This window comes from Bombus huntii, chromosome 9 (assembly GCF_024542735.1).
Source record: "Bombus huntii isolate Logan2020A chromosome 9, iyBomHunt1.1, whole genome shotgun sequence".
In the NCBI taxonomy this organism is placed as follows: domain Eukaryota; kingdom Metazoa; phylum Arthropoda; class Insecta; order Hymenoptera; family Apidae; genus Bombus; species Bombus huntii.
This window is the reverse complement of record NC_066246.1, coordinates 8,733,283-8,743,691: the sequence shown is the minus strand read 5'-3', so window position 1 is coordinate 8,743,691 and position 10,409 is coordinate 8,733,283. Positions and strand designations below refer to the sequence as shown.

The following is a 10,409-nucleotide window of genomic DNA, read 5'->3' as shown; positions in this document are numbered from 1 at the left end:
GATTAAAACTGATTTATCTGTTATATCGCGGAACGCAAACACCATTCGACCCGAAATTTGGATAATCGATGAGATGTGCTTTAACGAACTTTGCATGCGCGTAAAAATTGAAAAATGTAAGGACGTGAATGCTGAGAAAAATATCGAAGGTCGGATTTCAAGATTTTACGCGACAAAGTTTTAGAGGCAAAATTTATAAACCTGAATATTTCATTCATTTTATAAAAGATTATCGTGTGATCAAACTTATCAAGCGGTTGCACGAACAGAAAGCAATCGTAACTTATTCCGAAACGCGATAAAATATCTTATTATCTTCGGTATATGTTCGGCGCTCGTACGATGTAACGTTATAATCGATTTTAAATAAACGTAAATATCATGCTTAGACAATAGATCGTAAATATAACAAAATTATATCTCGAAGATTCTTCCGATAATTTCATTTAAAATTTCATATTGCACAAAAGTTCCCATCGTCAAATTTTTTCTAAATTATCTTTTATAGATAACACGTTATACGCTGACGCAATTTTGCGATTTATACGTTCTATGAAGATTGTTTCCATGTTCACAGAACACGTGTAACCCGAAGATTATCCGTAGCATCCATCTCAATCGATTTGTTTCACGCCGTATTATTCGATGAAAGGTTAAACAAGTCCGATGTATCAAATTCAGCCACATGATGGATCGCATTTTCGAAATGAGACCCTGTCTCGGATTTTTCGCTGTACAGCTTATATACGACAAACGAATTTAGAATCGACGCGTTATTGAACGCGCCGACAAAGAGCCGGAGGACCACCACGGGGATAATTAACGCGCGTTAATTGCCCGTGCGTGCGTGTACATCGAAGCGCAGCACCGACGCGTGTGTTCAGACGCGAGCTGTCACGGCGATTCGATACGATCGTTCGTGCAATTCGCACGTCAGTCACGCGTGAACGAACACACGTCTTAGCGCATTGGTCAGCGAGAGCACACGTGTACCGTTCGATGATGCGCATCTCGCACCCCGAGACCCGCTTTCGTACTCCTCGATCAGAATAAGTGATTAATTGAAACCGCCTCTTGCTTTGCTTTTCCATCATAAATCAAGAGCTTTAGCGTAACTGGTTCCACAGATTCACGGCGTATTTCTCGTTATCAGTTAAATATACGTCGTTAAGGGTGGCAAGGCGTTGCTTGTTAGAGAGAAAAATCAATCCCGGAACGAATGCCAGATGATATCGCGTTAAAGCCGATATTTCACTTACAACTGCCTGGTGTCGACGCACGCGTCGCGAATCAGAAATCAACTATACGATCCACTCAATTTTCAATAGCGTCAATTTGATCGTAACAACAAGCGATATACCTTACGCTTGCAATGCACATCGAGATCTTTGTTGATAATATATCAATCGTCGAAAGCATTGAACATTATTCTATGGTCGATCTTCCGAGTAAAATCGAACCGACATTCAAACGTTAACCGTAAAGTTCTAACGAACGTGACCTCTGCGCGTATTTGAATATAGACTTAGCTTGACAATAAGTCACGATTCGATTAGCCCGTTGCGGCGAAACCGGAGGGAGCCAGTCGCACGTGTGTATCTTATCGTAAACTCACGCCTCCTCTTCTTCTCCCGGAATTGCTCTCAGCCGCTGGTTCCAGCCGAGTCGTATCGTCGGATATACACACTGCGTGGGTGTACGCAGCCGCCGTTAAAGGTGCACCCCATATTGTGTACACTTCTAACGACCATTGCTCCCAACTGTATCAATTTGCATCGCTACCCGCTCGTGTGTCCCCTTCTCAATTTCATCCCCAGTTTTTTTTTTCATAAAATTTATTCACTTTACGCGAGTATCATCGAACGTTATAACACGGACGGTGGAAACGTATTAGGATACCTTTAACCTTCTCGATGTTGATTAAAATGAGAAACCGCTGCAGATCTTTAAAACGGGCTGTCTTATGCGCAGTGTGCATTATAGTTATTTAGTTCCTGGTTAATATAAGGTATCGAGAGCAAAAAATGAACTAATGCGAGTTTACGGGTTTGATTTATTCCAGTAAGCTGTATTAATTGTACGAAAGTGGAGAAATTCACGTTTTCCAAATCGTGCGTAGATAACGAAACCGGTTGTCAATATTTTGTGCTCACGTTTATTTCAGATACTAAATTATTCGGTTTATTGAGTATTACGGTTAGTCCACTTTTGTTCTCGATACTTCGTACGTATTTATTTCTCGTATGGTAGATTTTAAAACAGGAAACATATCGTTATCTGTGTCGTTTTATATAATTATAAGTTTTAACGATTTATAGTCTGCAGCGTGCTTGTACAACGTACGCGCATAGTGACAGAGCTAATTTCAAGATCACCTTGTAGCTCTAATCAAGCAATTCAAAGCGAATTCAATATTACACGCAACGTACCTGCATACATGCAAATCAGGATTTCAAAGATCCGATACTTAACTGCCATCTTCTATATAACATACGAAAATATATCTTGGAATAACGAATGGTTAATAAAACAATTATTAATCAACATCGGAAAGATGATAATTGTCGTAAAGATGAAAGGCCTAACGATCGTTTTAGTGGCTGCGGATGATCGAGTCGATGAGACGATACGCCTGTTTCTCGGGTCAATCGTGTACTTGAAAATCGGAACAAAATTTCAGATCGCAATCTTCACAGGTTATAATAACGGTGCTATCTGGACATCATCCCGTTCCAATGATCCGCATTCCGGGCAATGTCGTGTTCGGAAGATTGCTTACTCCGCTGTTTAATACGTACGTTCGAGGTCTGTCGATCGGTTCTCAAAGTGGAATCGCCGCCATTCTCGCGATGGATTCCCTGGATGCCAGTAGTCGGCCGATCGGTCGGCCCTCCGGTGATTTGGAGAAAAGAGGCGGAGAAGAGGGTGGAGGGTGGAGAGGCCTTTTTTTCCCGCGGAGCTGAGGATGAAGATTGTTGGTTTTGCTATACCGGTACCGCAGTGGTGAATGCCCCACGGCGGCAAAAGGCGGTTGCTGCTTTCTGAGAACGGGTCGGAGTTGGCCGCACCGGGAGCGGTGATTGCGTGGTGATTAGCCTCCACCTTCGCCTCTCTTTGGACCGACTCGAACGAGGGAGAAAGGAGTAAAAGAGAAAGACAAGCAAACAGAGAGTCCACGTACTGTCCAGCCGGAAAGAGAGGCAGATCGTGTTGAAAGAAGGAACGCAATATCATTGCCAGGCACGAATGTGGGAGCGAGTTGCTCGATACAAAGCGTTCGAGAGTATTTCGCGTACGAGTCTGTAAAGTAACGCGACGGGACCTGGAAGATAAGTATGTGCTCCGTCACACGTACGCGTCACCGGGAATCGCGTGTGCGAGGCGAACGCGTCGCAGCAGACATTAATAAATGTGAGTTGCACCTTCGCAAACGAAAGAGACGGAATTGTAGCGTGAACTGTGGTTTCGTTGTTGGACACGATTTCTACTTCGCTTGGTAAAACATCTGTAGATTATTTGTAAGGAAAACAGCGGAAGTATCGTATTTGTACAATTTTTTCATTGTATCTGAATAAAAAGAAGCAACATCATTGTAGAAAAGTATATGTTTAGAAAATAATAAGTATGTTCGATACTAACCAAGGTTAAGGTCAGGTTCGATGCAAACATGTTTGTAACATTTTTAGAAGGATAATGTTTTATCAGATAATTTTCTTCTAAACAAGCGTAAATGTTTCAACCAATTTTCTAATCATCGCAAAGTCGAATATTATTTCATATCGATAAATTATTTAATAAAATATTGCTACTATTAACACCATATCCATAAATATTTTACGCTTTGATAGATTATTCTGATCGATATATCTAACGTATTGATTTCCTCCATCTTCAGTTTCAGAGATACGATACGTGTAACGTCAGATCGAATGGACAATCGAATTATTGGCAAGCGCGTATATGCCGAAGCATGTCAATACATTTCGTTAGTGCGGTGTCATTCAAAATGGTAAGTGGGACGCGTTTCTGCATCTCTCCTTCTACACCTCCTCTCTCAATCTCTTCATACATACTCCTTGCACGCGCGTACACGCATGTATGCAGATATCGTGTTTGTACACCGAAGGTGTACCATCCTCATCCGCACCTACGACAACAATATCGCGTACTATGCGCGAATACACGGTGGGCACCATAGGAAGAGGCAGGTTATGCACGGCACGCAACATTTAATACGATACGCACGCGGAGGGTCGTCGAGAATAGTCTGCAGAGGCGTCGAGCTTTCTCCTCGCGTTCAATCTCGAAACCATACGATATCATGTATATCCATTAACTTCTACCATCAGCTCATAATCCTTCCTGGATTGTGAATACGAAAGATGCGCTTTATTTAACAATCCCTCTGTGAAGAAAATGAAACTCAAGGTTCCTCCCTCGCTATTGAAACTACACGCGATACGCATGTTTTCACAATGAGGAAGGAAAATCAGGTCAAGCCGTATCGCAAATGGTGTCTCCGCCAATGGAACCTGACGTCACGGATGCGCCAGACAGATTAGCGGGCCGCAGGAAGATTTGCATTTTGTCTGGTGGAACCAGCTCGCGTTGGATATTCCCCGTCGGAGGACGACCCCACCCATAAACTGTGCGCGATGCTGAGGGATTTTAAGTTGCCAGGGTTGCGCGTTAAACTCCATCCTTCGCCTCTCACCAATTCCGCCACCGTCCACTCTTTTTCTTCCACCTTTCTTCTCTTCCCCTACTTGCTAGCTGTCGTTCTTTTCTTCTCTTTGCGCATGTGTTCTCCTTCGTCGTCGTCGTTGTCGTCGTCGTTGTCGTCGTCGTCGTCATCGTCATCATGTTCTCATACTCGTTCGTTTTTGACGGACTCAGACCGACTGTCTGTATGTATAGCGCGTTCATCGCTGTCTTACGCGCATCGTCCAAGGTATCCCTGCGAAAACAGCAACACTGTGCAACCGTTCACGTACACACGGCGAAGGTGCTTTACGGTATTACGACGATATGGATCACTGATGTCATACTGACGTCACCCATCGTTTATATCCAGAGGTGACAGCCTACCGTTGGCATCGGTGCAAGAGTTGATCGGGAACGACGTTTCACGACCGCATCGCGGCGAGAGGGGGAGAAGCTCAGAGCGCTGGAATGCACGCGATCGGCTACTACGGCGTTCAATGTCATCGTCGATTACATTATCTCGAATCCTCGGCCGGCGATAGGCCGCACACGCGTGCGCACACGTGCGTAAGAAAGCGCTCGCGGAGGCCGATTCTATGTGCGTGAATTGCGGTCGATGGTATCGCGACTCTCTCGCGTCCTCCTGCCTCCTTTCTTTTTCGAACGATGCAATTGCGCGACCCACCGTCTCCCCTTTTTTCCATTGAAAGATTGCGCGTGGCTCGGCGTTTCGCCAGATCCTCGTCCGTACACCAACGTCCAAATCGTCTATTCATGAACCTATAGCTTCTGCCGATGCAGCAGAGAAACGGGAAACTAACTCGATAGATAATGCATGTAATGCTGCCCGCGATAGGTTCGGCAAACGTATGTAGTAATGTATATAAAGTTATCGAAAATTGAAAACGATCGAACGAGATATCACAGAGGAAATTACACTGGGAATCAACGCCTTTTATTGCCGATATTCGCTGCTATCGCGCAAAGGATCTGTTATGGATATTTACGATCGGATGTGTTGTCGTGGCGTTACACAGTGAAAAAATAGATTATGCAAACGATTGTGAAATTGCCTGCGGTTCGGCGCGATAAAACGGAATAAAAGAAACATTGTGATTAATGGGCAATAATATGCATTATTCATTGCGCGAATTCTTGTCAGTCTAGTTCTCAGCGGACGACTGATCTTTCTTGGAACATTCCGAGAGAAAGATGCAGGGAAAAATATTTTCCACGCCCGTGTTCATTCACGCTTAGACACGTTAGTCCTTGCACATTTATGAGCTACAGCCAGTAGAGGTAGCGCCGATGGTAGAATATAATGGAAGGAATTTCACGTTATGTTTGAAAGCGAATTCGCTGTTATTTTTTAATTTCCGTTTGGCTGTTAGATCTACGATAAAATGGTGTACAATGGAAAGGAATTGCTCGTTTTATTTGGTCATGACCGAGAGTAATTCGCTGTTTGTCGTATGTTCGATTTCGCGACGAGTCTTTACGACCAACGTCGTAAAGTTTCATTCACACCAAACTCGGAGGATTATATCTTGCGAATGGAACATTCGTGGACGGTCATCGCTTAATCTAATCAGAACGAAGGTATTTGGTAAGACCGAGCATGTTTTCATCGGCGTTATATTTCACCGGTGTCGGAAGTAATTTATAGCCTTTGTGTAGGAAACTCGAACGAATTAAGTACACGAGGTTGACAAGATTATTTTTATGATATTTCGATACACGACTTTTCATAAAATTACAATTTCCGTTCCGTACAAGGAAAAAGCTTTATGAATCGCGATACAAAGAACGCTACGTAAGCTCTTAATCATCTGTCGTACTCGAATCTCTACGTATGTTTAGACTTCACTTTTATATATTATACGGACAAATAAGAATAGTTTACAGAAAATCTTTAATTTAAAATTAAACTATAAGAAATTACGTACCAAATTTACAGGTGAGATACACAGCAAGTTATTGATAATGAGATATATCGTCAAACAATTTCAAGTCAAAACTGTCTTCGATTTTGGAGTTAGATATATAGTTTAGTTATCCAACTTAATATACATTGCGTATGTTTAGAAATACAAAACACAAGTAGAAACAAAAGTCGAGTCGAAATATACAGTTAATACATGTGTGCTGGTTTGATTTTCAAAATCATTTTTCTTAAAAACGAAGTCTTATACATAAATACCCTATTCTATATTTTCCATTTATTTTTCCACAAGGAGCCACTCCCTACTCGATTGTATCGACAATTCCTACCACACCCTATATATATATCCAAAAAAATGTCTACATGTGTTCAACTACTTTTGCGAGCCTCTGAGTTTGCCATAATATGAACGTGTCGAATTGCTTATGGACAGTAGGATATTTATATGCATTTTAAGAATTTTCTTAAACACGATCGCGCTTATCCTTCAGAGTTTCTCGCAGCTTTTTTACGAGTATAAAGACGTACGGCCGTAATAAACGCACCGATATCTTACCGCAAGGCAACAGTGTTATCCGATTAAGCAAAATTCTCGAACGCGAAACCGTAAAATTGCGCAGCTCGTGTCACATTAAAGAAAGCAGAGAGTTTTGTGTGACTAACGGCGGGCGGTCTTCTTCGTCTTGGAGGGACATAAAATCAAACTTTCGCGCCGCAGCTTATACGACCCTTTATGAGGATCTGGCGCGCAAAGCATATACAGAGATGTCAGCAGGACTTTTAGATGGAACTGGGTACGCGTACCACGCCTCGACGTCCTTTTAGGATCTTTACGATTTTCACGCATTGTCGAACGCGCCGAGCCGATAACGACCTCGACCTCGAGGTCATAAAGTCGGCCGACTCTGTCACGATGTGTCATCGCGTCATTCTTTTTAATGCTCATCGCACGTCATTCGTCCAATGATTAAAATACGAGACATCTATGGAAAGCTTGGTTAATTTTTTTTTTTTTTATGGAGTTTATGTTCTCGGATGGTGACTACGTATATTTAATGAAAATAGAGGGTGTCTGAAAAATCATGATACAACCGGCAAAGGAATAATTCTTCATGGAAGAAATAAATCGATAATAGAGAATAGAATAGAATCTATGCGCTCTTTGGTTCTCGATAAAATCAAATTGGAAAATTTGTTTCGGTACATGTGATCTTGACTAATTACACAGCACTAATAATTATCTATTTCTTTTAAACCGCTGCATATTTTTTAATTTTTTTATCGCACCATGATCGCCAGGAGTTCTGTTACATAAATGTAATTAGGTTTGCTAGGATATTGAAATATCGCAATCATATCGTATTAAATATAATCAATTCACTCATTATACAAATTATATCGCTCGTAGCGTTGCGTGTAGATAGAGTTGTGGATAGAAGTAGATGTAGGTCAATATTTTAAGCTGACCTCTTAAACTAATCACGTCATAACATTTGCTACTTTGCAAGAAACTTTGTTTGACATTAACCCTTTCAACACCCTATCGACACCTACACACATTAAGCAAAATCCATTCTCTTGACCTATAAGCGCATATGTACACCAGAAAAAAACTATTACTATGGCCTATGAATGTTCGCATCAACGATAACATATCTTAGTTATGTCATTACAACAGCAATGTGAAGTTCATTAAAGTTCAAAGAATGTCATCTTGTTCTATTACGATACTGCTGTAAATGTAATTACAGCTTCTTCTTTTTCTTATCATTAATAATATGTCACTTCAACTTACGACTATTGATGAAATAGTATATTATGACTTATGTTGAAATCTGTTTTAACAATAACGACATAATATTATATAAATCATGATTGCAGAATAAATTTCACATTAGGAGTATTATAGTACAACTCAAAATAGGAATTGCCATCAATGTTAAGAATAAATGTGAATTTATCGAACTAAATGAGAATATCATAGTGTTTTCATACTAGATCGACGTTTTTCATCGTACGAATTTCGCATTTTCCTGCAATGTTCTTACAAAGTTACAACGATTCAAGACTTGTTTCCTTTAAAATCGTGATTCTCGCATTGTTATTGCTGTAACAAATGAGCGATATGCAAGTACGTAGAAATTGAAACGCGATAGAGTAACGAGCACGTGGTGGCGAGTGTGTAAACGTGACTGAGCGGCATGTCCGCGGCAAAACGTTCGTGTGATTCTTGCGTGCACGGCTCGTTGCAAAAGGAACGAGCAGCGGTGGCCGTTGGTGTGTCGCGGCGATCATTGAACCGACTTTGCAACAATCGCACTGAATCAAAGAGTTGTCGGTGGTCAGGAACAAACTCGCTCGCTCCACCCACGATACTCGCGCGTCTGAAAGAGTCTTCCAATGCGTACCCATTGTTCGACGTCTGTGTTTTTTTGTCAAGGTCGCACGAGAACGATCAGGACCATCGATCGATCTGGCCATCATGCACGTGCGATCGTTTAGACAAACGTCGAAGCAACATTTTGTACAACAGAGATGTTTATCCGAGGGAATTAATTAATGGAATCCGTCAGAGCCGAGGGGCTAGTTACCAGATTGAATTTTCACCGGGACGAGATAAACCGGCTTTATTGCTCGAGATAAAATCGATCGATTTACTTTAATTTGCAAATATCCTGTTCGCTGCAACGTTTTTGCAAACGGACCGCGAAAAATCGTATTTTAACGGGTGACAAACTGGAACAGAGGGAGAAGACTTTTCTGACCTCATCTGAATATTTCCAGCACGTGCAGTAGATAATTAAAGCGAACACGTCATATCCTTGGATATTTCGAATGTTTCACGAGTATTACATAACGACATGTACTGGTATAAGTACATGCTAAATAGGCACACCTATAAGTGTCGTTATGATTGGTAATAATTCAAACGACACGTGCGATTATCGCAAAAAAGAAATTGCTTTTCATGTCGATTCTCGTTTAAAAAACGCGATTATATCGGATTTTTTTTGTAACGCTCGGTTAATTGCCCGACTCGCCGAAGCGTGGATATTTCTTCTCGTGAGAAATGGTAAACAGGTCGCGTATACGAATCACACATGGATCGTTATCGGTTTTGATCGGATCATATGCAGCGTGCGTGTACTTCTTGGATAGATCTTTCTCGTACAGACCGATAGCCGTGTATCATTGTGTATCAAGCATCTCTATATTATAGCAGAAAGCGATCCGCGCATGCTGCACTCGCGGCGTAGACATCGCAACCCTGTACTTCGACATGAATGAACGCATCGCTCATTGCGCTCACAGGGCCCCGAAGGTAAAGAATAGCAATCAGCCGCACGATGGATGGCGTCAGGTGGCGAAAGATCGTAGATGGCCGCGTGTCTTCGGACGGTCGTACGACCATTGCTTATTGCACGTTTCGTAATTGGCCTGACTTCAGAATCAACACACCCCGGGCTATCGCCGGTGCTCTCTTCGTATCGTCAAACTCCGCTACGACCAATTATATGCTCGCCACGGTCGATCCTTTTCACCAGCTCCAACGTGGAACGTTAGGAGTCCTCGTTCAAACATTGCGTTCGAACGTTATGCTTTGCTATGTGCACGCTAATCTTTATATAAATCATTGTTAATATAAATCTATTTATCTATTAATCTATTTATCAGCTAATTAACAAATTTTACGAGCATAAAGAACTTGTATTTTCCTAATTCTAAAACTACAATTAACTCATCCCTTTCTAAACATAATAAA

General features: G+C 41.7%; 1 protein-coding gene and 1 long non-coding RNA gene across 2 annotated transcripts in view; one reads left to right on the top strand and one right to left on the bottom strand.

Annotated features, from left to right (window-relative positions):
- The window catches only part of LOC126869856 (uncharacterized), an 84,367-nt gene that overhangs the window by 52,465 nt on the left and 21,493 nt on the right, over positions 1-10,409 (top strand). The window contains exon 2 of the long non-coding RNA XR_007691038.1: positions 3,896-4,009. This is a non-coding gene — a long non-coding RNA (uncharacterized LOC126869856). The remainder of the gene's footprint in view (positions 1-3,895; positions 4,010-10,409) is intronic.
- The window catches only part of LOC126869852 (uncharacterized), a 28,114-nt gene that overhangs the window by 7,619 nt on the left and 10,086 nt on the right, over positions 1-10,409 (bottom strand). The gene's annotated exons all lie outside the window — the stretch shown is intronic.